Raw genomic sequence first — 9,154 nt, forward strand, 5'->3', positions numbered from 1 at the left:
CCCCTGACTGTGATTGGTCTATGTATGTTCTGAGACCTCCCCTGACTGTGATTGGTCATTGTATGTTCTGAGACCTCCCCCTGACTGTGAGTGGTCTTTGTATGTTCTGAGACCTCCCCTGACTGTGATTGGTCATTGTATGTTCTGAGACCTCCCCCTGACTGTGATTGGTTGTAATCACCTCCTTGTCTGTTCTGAGATGCCAGCTCTGCAGTGTAATAGTGTGTATGCTGCCATTATGGCTAATATTGCTAATATTGCCAATACCACAGTTTCTTATACAGCTAATGCTCGCACCTGGTCTGCAGTGGTAAAGTAAGTAAACGAATTAAAAGTGGTCTGACAAGTGGATGGAAATAGATGCCTGCAGGGAGCAGGATGGTCATTAGTGTTGTATCCACCAGCACAGAAGCTCTACATCTTTAATGACTGAGGCTGGAGTCTTATTTTTCTTTCTTTTTTGGGCAGCACAGGCTGAGCCGAGCAGCTAATGAACAGAGGGCTTAGCGCGGGCAGCTGTGAGTCTTAAGGAAGCGGAGTGCGGGGGAACTTCAGGCTAATAGATTCAGGCGTTCTTCGAGTAGAAGACCTGCTCCTCTACCTCATAACTATCGGCAAATCATTTGTCTTTTTCTCCCCTATTCTGTCTCTCTCTCTCTCTCTCTCTCTCTCTCTCTCTCTCTCTCTCTCTCTATCCCAGCGTTCCACCGGGACGCCCCTTCTCTCATCTGTCTTCTTCTCGCATACATTACGGCCGGTGCGATGAGGTTGTCATGGTGCTGGCCAGGCTGTGGTTGCCGTGGGGATGGGATCTTGTCTCCGGGACGCTGCAGCAGGTGAGCTGTGAGTGACAGCAGGCCCGGCCGGACGGGACCCCCGCACACCCACCTCAGAGAGAGGGAGAGAGAGGGAGAGAGATGGATAAAGGAAACTGATAAACAACAGATGTTTCCACCAGGGAGAGAGACACAGGGAGAAAGGGAAAGAGAGAGAGGGGGGGGTAGTAGACTCGACTTAGGAGCTCGTAGAAATGCACTAACACTGCATGAAGGGATTCATCGGTAAGCGTTTAAGAGAAAGTCTAGCCGTTGTTTCTGTAATTGATTAACCTGTCAACTCTTATTCTATTATAATCCCTTGGTTAACCGTTCTACCTTCATTGATTCATCTCTGTTTCTGCTGTTACTCTCATTCAGATTCCTGTCTCTGATTTGTGTTGGCATAAAATACGGGCCTGTCACATTTCCGTTAGGTAGCATTAGCCACATTCCTAAAGCTGTCATTCCTAAAACGGCCCGTTGTTTGTTCAGAAGGCCTAAAACTACAACAGCAAAACATGCACTGAATACTTTCTAAATATTTCTAAATAAAAATCAATTTCCTTTTTAATTTGCTTGAACTGGACACCATCTTTTCTGTTCGTGTAACCACTGGCCCAGACATTGTTGTTGGGGAAAGGGGTTCAGAGCACACGTTGTGTTGCAGTGCATGCTGGGAACTGTAGTGAATCTCAGGGAGAAAGGGGCTAATGTGAATACAACAGTGAAATAATTTCCTATGTGTCAAACCAAAGGCCTTGTGTCTAGGGGTCTAGAGGTCGGCTGCCCCAGTCATACGTAAGTTCGAATGTAGGCTAGTTGTAATATGTGTTTACTATGCTCAGGTTTCCACATTACTAAATCGAAATGAGTTGCACCGCAAACTATTATTATTTCTATTGTCTTAAATACAGGATGATTCAGAAAGAGTCATCTGAGTTCAAAGCACCATATTTTTCCCACCGTGAGGCACCTAGGATCCAATCACAATCCAACTGAAAGAGGAGCTGAGACCCCTGAGCAGAATGTTCTGCGTTCTCCACGTCAATAAGAGTGAATCCGTCAGAACTGTGGAGTGGGATTTTCATCAGCGGTGTAGCTCCAGCAGCTCAGAGTGTTCGGCGCTGGTTCCACAGCACTGGATGATCTCCGAAATCCCACTGAAAGAGCCGTGAGAGCAGCGACGCCCGACACGCTCAGTCCAGTCTGGGATGAGTTTGACTGTGGTGTTGATGTCGTCCATCCAGCTGGAGGAGGTTCAGACTGTGACCTTGTAGAATTACATTATAAACTTTATGCTCATTCAAACCGTTTACAGTTCACTGCACTGATCTGTGATGATTTATAAGTGAAATAAATCATTGTGAAATCAGATTAATCTTTTTGAATCACCCTGTATTTACATCCTCAGCAGTTGTAAGTGTTGAGAAACCAACAGAAACCACATAGTAAGAACAAAGAAGAACGAAAACTTCACTTTTGTTAACTAAGCTAAAAATGTTACGTGTGATTTTACTTACAGCACTAATCAACGCCCTGGTTTAAACACCAAACATGAAGCTAAACCCACAGCTCCAGCTCTGTGAGGCTTAGCAGGCGCTAAAACTTAAGCTGATGTTGGGTCTGTTAACCAGAAAGCACAGTTAAAAACGTATTTGGTAGTCATGAGGACTTTGGTAGACATGAGGTTGTGAGGTTTTTAGTCTTAAACATTCCAAAGTGAACTAAAATCATAAACAGAATTTGAAGAAATAACAGTTTTGATGGTGATTCAAAGTCTATGTCTATGTACTATGAGCCAGCTAGCTCCGGCCCATCTTCTCTTGTAATACTGCTTTGTATCTCAAGAGGCAACAGTGAGCCACTGTAGTAGCAGGGAAAGGGATCAATTTTGCTGCTAAATTTGCAATGTTTCTTCTAGACTGGTAAGTAAATGTGGAGGGGTGAAGAGGGAGGAGGAGGGACTGTGTGGAGTGGGTTATGTGTTAATTAGCTGTTATTAACTAGGAAATGAATTAATTGTGGTCCACTCAAATTTAGTAAGAGGACAGTTTGAAACTGAATAGTGTAATTAAGGACTTAAGATTTCATGCACAATCCTAATATCCTATAAACTGTTGCAACCCAGTCCGATTCTTCTAGCCCCCAGCAACCCAAATGTTAAGAAGAGCAGTTTTGTCCTTTCAGCAAAATCCACCCCTGATGGCGAGACGATGGTGGATATTTAAGTTTATTTAAATAAAAAATAAAATGCACCATAACTTTTGCGTGCCATTTTCATGTTTTTAGTTCAGTAAATAAACGGTATGCATAAAATTGTGTTTCTGTAGAGGACGTAACTTATTTATGCTCAGAAATGCTTGAAAATAACTCTGATTTAATGGAAATGGACGTACACAGAGTGGCAGAATGACTAGACGTTGTGAATAAGAAATATCGTGAGAAACAATCTGTATCTCTAAAACAGTAACTCATGGAAACTTAACTGCTAATGAAGGTTAGCATTATGCTAACACAGTTAAACACAAAGAACAGCTATTTATACAGTAATGTGAAGTATGAAAAACAGCTGGTACGTTTTTATGATTATATGACAGCGAAAGGTTCATGGATGTTTTGGTGGTAGAGATTGTGCCGGTGGATCGAGATGAAAGCACCAAGTGTCCCAAGTGAGAGAAACCTTTCAGCACAGATCCTCAAAGAAATTTGAGTTATTTTAATTTTCTTATTATTTGGGAATGAGCAGAGAGAGAGAGAGAGAAACAGCAGGGGGCGCTCTCACAGCATTATAGTTTAGCACAATTTAGTTCAGTTTGAACTTTTTTACTTCAGCAACGGCAGCTGAGACAATTTAGCAGTGTTTTGATGCCGTGTTAACATTTCACATTGTGTGTGTGTTGGGTTGCTAGGAAACAGGGATGACAACTGATTGTCAGTGTTGACTGAGTAGGCACGGTCAGGGCGGCGGAGATCTGGACTCACACCCCACCTTTGAGTCTCTCGTGGACCATCATGGTTGTTGTATCCACTTTGGTGGCCGACGTCCTCCTCCCGCCGCCACTCGCATCCCTCGGCAGTGTTCGGGATTTGCATGCCGTCCCAAAATCACTCACAGTTCTCCTCTCCTCGCTGAGCTTTATCCTCACTCTGAGTTCGGGCCACGCCTTCCTACCAGCCCTTACAGCCGTCGTCAGGGGGGCCCGGAGGATGGCTGCATACCATAGGCCTATATAAGGTAGTTGTGATTTGGTCGAAAAGTGCAACAAATGTACTGCAATGCCAAAAAGGTGGCTAGGGGGCAGTGTAACTGTACTCTAAAACCTACGGACTCCTCAGCACTCATATATTGTGCTGAATCAAATGCCTCGAAACTAGTTTAATCTTTTGATTATGAAGGAGAAGTGCTGTGCTGGGACTTTAATGACGAGGCTAGGCTCTATCAGAGGTGAATCCAGAGTCTGCTGGATTAAACTTGTCGTTTTCTTAGGTATGATCAGTAGCAATTCAGAAAAGTGAGTAAACTATGTATAGGGTGGTTTAATCTCTGCTGTATCTCCTCTTCAGGCTGAAAATGAAGTGTGGAGAGTTAAAGTTGACTCCAGAAAATGCTTTTATTATGAAGTTGTTTCTACTTTAATAAGATAAACACCGAAACGTTCTATCACTTTACGCAGACTCGGGAGACATTAGGGCAGCCTCAGCCGTGTTTGTAGAGGCTGCCTGAAGGTACTGATCTATAATTCAGCAGAGGGAGCGCATTAACAAGAGCAGTGGGGATTTCTTTACTAGCGTCTTGACTGCGCTCACTGTGTGCAAACACATGTTAGCAGGACTGCAATCACTTCAGTGTCTGTGTTTGTTTGTTGGAGGTCACTCTGCCAGTTTATACAAAATGGTCATTGAGTACAAGTTATTCATTTTTAAGGAGCTGTTTGTGAGGAGGTGAGATATGAGATAGTCCACTGACGAGGAGGAGAACATCAAAGGAAGACAAAAGTGGAAAATTGGTTATCAGCTACAGAGAAAATGGAATGCCTAACAACCACCCTTAACCGCTGGTAGACCGCCAGAAGTTAGTGCTAGCTAAGTGAATATTGTGGACTGTCATTTTGTGACTGACCTGCCAATGAGCTGTAAATAAACAGTATTATTCAACAACAAAAATGAAACCAAAAATATAACTGTCCTTTGTAATGTATTTGTCCATAATTGACCTTTTATTGGGCACCTATTGCTGCACTTCATTTTTACTTGATTAAAAACATCACAAGATGGGAAACGAATACATTCCAAATGCTTTTGTCAAATACATTGACATGTAATGTATAAAAATGGCCAAAATACATTTGTTGCATATATTTTTTACAAGCTTAGAACCCTGGGGTAATTGTTTGGTATTTGGGTCAATTAATTAGTTGACACACTTTATTCCCACAAACGGGGAAATTTCACCTGCACATTTAACCCATCCGTGAAGTGAAACACCACATACACACTAGGGGGCAGTGAGCACACTTACCCGGAGTGGTGGGCAGCCCTATCCCCAGCACCCGGGGGTTTTTCAGTTCACATACTTGGAACAATGCATTTGTCACAAATTTTAGACAGGATTTTGGTTGTTGTCATACATTTGCAAATGTCAGTGGTTAATATATTTACATAGTTATTTTTGTATGGTACATTTCTGTGTATAATATTTCCCCAAACATCAAAAATGAAATGTATTTGAACTCAAACAACATGTTTGAAATATAACAGGTCTAATCTTGAATATTGTAAGGATGGTCTTTCTCCTAAATTTCAGTTGCCCATTTTACAAGTGCAGGTCACGTCCTGAATCGATTGTGGTTTGAGGAGTGAATGTGAAATGTAGAACAGGAAAGAACTCAGAGAACTTTGGCTGGAGTTTCTGGGCAGCATCTACTTTACTTTATAAGGCAGAATCCTTGAAAAAGTCTAAATGTTTTGAGGATTTTAAATAAAAACTGCACTTTACAGTGGGTTGCCTTGTGATCTGGGATGAAGAGGGAGCTTCACCATTCTTAGTGAATGGCCTGAGAATTATGGGCACTGGGAGAATAGTAACATTGAAGGATTTGGGATAAACAGGACTTGGGATTAATAAGGCAGGATTTTGGATGAAAAGGGAAGGGGTTGCAATACACGCAAAACGATTTGGGTTGAATAGAGAAAGAATTAGAAAAACAGGGAAGAGGTCTGAATGAATAGATAAGAGGTTGGAAAAGAAGGAAAAGTGAAAGAATTGTATTAATGGTGTAAATAGCAAGAAAATGGAGGAAGACAGAATTTTGTGGGCTACAGTCGAGTTCAGACAGAATTTTGTGGGCTACAGTCGAGTTCAGACAGAATTTTGTGGGCTACAGTCGAGATCAGGCAAAATTTTGTGGGGCTACAGTCGAGATCAGACAGGATTTTGTGGGATACAGTCGAGTTCAGACAGAATTTTGTGGGTTACAGTCGAGTTCAGACAGAATTTTGTGGGATACAGTCGAGTTCAGACAGAATTTTGTGAGCTACAGTCGAGATCAGACAGAATTTTGTGGGCTACAGTCGAGATCAGACAGAATTTTGTGGGCTACAGTCGAGTTCAGACAGAATTTTGTGGGTTACAGTCGAGATCAGACAGAATTTTGTGGGCTACAGTCGAGATCAGACAGAATTTTGTGGGCTACAGTCGAGATCAGACAGAATTTTGTGGGCTACAGTCGAGATCAGACAGAATTTTGTGGGCTACAGTTGAGATCAAACAGAATTTTGTGGGATACAGTCGAGTTCAGACAGAATTTTGTGGGTTACAGTCGAGTTCAGACAGAATTTTGTGGGATACAGTCGAGTTCAGACAGAATTTTGTGGGATACAGTCAAGATCAGACAGAATTTTGTGGGATACAGTCGAGTTCAGACAGAATTTTGTGGGATACAGTCGAGATCAGACAGAATTTTGTGGGATACAGTCGAGTTCAGACAGAATTTTGTGGGCTACAGTCGAGATCAGACAGAATTTTGTGGGATACAGTCGAGTTCAGACAGAATTTTGTGGGCTACAGTCAGTTTAGACAGAATTTTGTGGGATACAGTCGAGATCAGACAGAATTTTCCCACTAAAGTTCGTAGTCTTCTCCTTGTCCTGTAGGTCAGGTAAGGTCAGAAAATGTTCTCAGCATTTATTTTGGTTCAGGTCACAATTTCAGGCCTGGTTAAAGCTGTTGGTCTATTCTCTGTTATTTATCTGAGGATAGGTATTGATTGGTTGCTGTAATGGAAATGTCAGTGCTGTCTCAGCCAATGAGGAGGTGACCTTGCTTATTCTGGAGATTCCCTCCCCACTGCTTATTCTTGGACGGGCAGACAGGTCTTTTCTCCAGTGTAGTAATCAGCACAGGAGTAAATTGGTATTCATAATCATTAGGTGGACAGGACATGGGCAGCTCTCACAGAGCGGTATTTACTCTGTCTCTCACAACAACCGTAATCAGCTCTCAGTAGCAGTTTACTGATCTCTCTCTCTTCCTCTCTTTCTCTCTTTCTCCCTCTCAATTTCTCTTTCCTTTTTCAGTTCAATTCAAACTAGCTTCATTGTCATGATTGTCTCAAGTTCATTGTTGCAGAAACACAATGAAGTTTGAGGCTCAGCATCAACTAAATAAGTGCTTTAATTATAGTGACTTAAAGACAATCAGAATCTTTCTCTATTTTCATCCCTGTTTCTCCCTTTCTCTTTCTCTTCCTCCCTCTACTTACATCTTTAAGTTTGTTTGCCAAAACAAACGAACTCTTCTTCATTTTATTATTTAACTCTCTTTTTTGGTTCCGTTTTCATGGGATGCAGCTTTTAGCACTTTACAACCACCTGGGATACCATAGCAGTGGCCTAGCAACACCTTATCAGCCATATTGATCACTGATTTCTTCAATTCGTCTCTCTCTCTCTCTCTCTCTCTCTCTCTCTGTCTGCTCTGTCCTCTTTCATTCTCTCCTCTCTCTGCTCTCTCTCTTTCTCTCTCCTCTCTCTCTTTCTCTCTCTCTATCTCTCTCTCTCTGTCGCTCTCTAACCTCTCTGTTCTGTCTTCTCTCTACTTCTTTCTCACCTTTTCTCCTCATTAGAGAAGAGTAAGAGACAGATGAAGAGCGAGAGAAAAGAGAGAAGGAAAGAGAAATGGAAAGAAAGAGAGAAAAAATAGCAAAAAAGAGGGAGAGAGAGGAGAGAGAGAAAGATAGAGAGAGAGAGAGAGACTCATTGTTTATTATACTATTTTTCTAATTTGTATCATCACTAGACTCCCTTCCAACCCCTGCTCCCTCCAACAGCCCCCCCCCCCACCCCCCGGATTTACAGCAGGCTTCTTCAGTGTCGTAATTACAGGTGGGCTGTCGTCCTGAGCAGATGTTCATGTTTCCCACAATCCTCAGCATCGTTCAGGGTGTAATTATGCAAACAAGCACTTTAACGAGCACTTTAACGAACTTTGGCGCTTTGTTTCCGTGGAGACGGCTGGAGGATGCCGCAGCAGCTGCTGGAGTTTGGGATTTGGCCTTTGTGTTGACTCCTGGACGTCCTTCAAGATGGAGACGGCCTCTTTCTTCCTGCAGAGCACACGGGTCACACACAGGTCACACACAGAGCACACACGGGTCACACACGGGTCATACAAGAGTCTTACACGGGTCACACACGGGTCATACAAGAGTCTTACACGGGTCACACACAAGTCACACACAGAGCACACACGGGTCACACACGGGTCATACAAGAGTCTTACACGGGTCACACACAAGTAACACACAGAGCACACACGGGTTATACAAGAGTCTTACACGGGTCACACACGGGTCACACACGGGTCACACAAGAGTCTTACACGGGTCACACACAGGTCACACACAGAGCACACATGGGTCACACACGGGTCATACAAGAGTCTTACATGGGTCACACACGGGTCATACAAGAGTCTTACACGGGTCACACACGGGTCATACAAGAGTCTTACACGGGTCACACACAAGTAACACACAGAGCACACACGGGTTATACAAGAGTCTTACACGGGTCACACACGGGTCACACACGGGTCACACAAGAGTCTTACACGGGTCACACACAGGTCACACACAGAGCACACATGGGTCACACACGGGTCATACAAGAGTCTTACACGGGTCACACACGGGTCATACAAGAGTCTTACACGGGTCACACACAAGTCACACACAGAGCACACACGGGTCATACAAGAGTCTTACACGGGTCACACACGGGTCACACACGGGTCACACAAGAGTTACACGGGTCACACACAGGTCACACACAGAGCA

At 43.3% G+C, this 9,154-nt stretch overlaps 1 long non-coding RNA gene across 1 annotated transcript; it reads left to right on the plus strand.

Moving 5' to 3' along the window:
- The first annotated feature begins 230 nt into the window (after positions 1 to 230).
- On the plus strand, positions 231 to 1,888 carry LOC119262051. Its single transcript, XR_005129379.1, has 3 exons — positions 231 to 315; positions 701 to 836; positions 1,733 to 1,888. It is a non-coding gene; the product is annotated as an uncharacterized LOC119262051 (long non-coding RNA).
- Positions 1,889 to 9,154: the final 7,266 nt, after the last annotated feature.

Source organism: Pygocentrus nattereri, chromosome 22 (assembly GCF_015220715.1).
Source record: "Pygocentrus nattereri isolate fPygNat1 chromosome 22, fPygNat1.pri, whole genome shotgun sequence".
Taxonomy (NCBI): domain Eukaryota; kingdom Metazoa; phylum Chordata; class Actinopteri; order Characiformes; family Serrasalmidae; genus Pygocentrus; species Pygocentrus nattereri.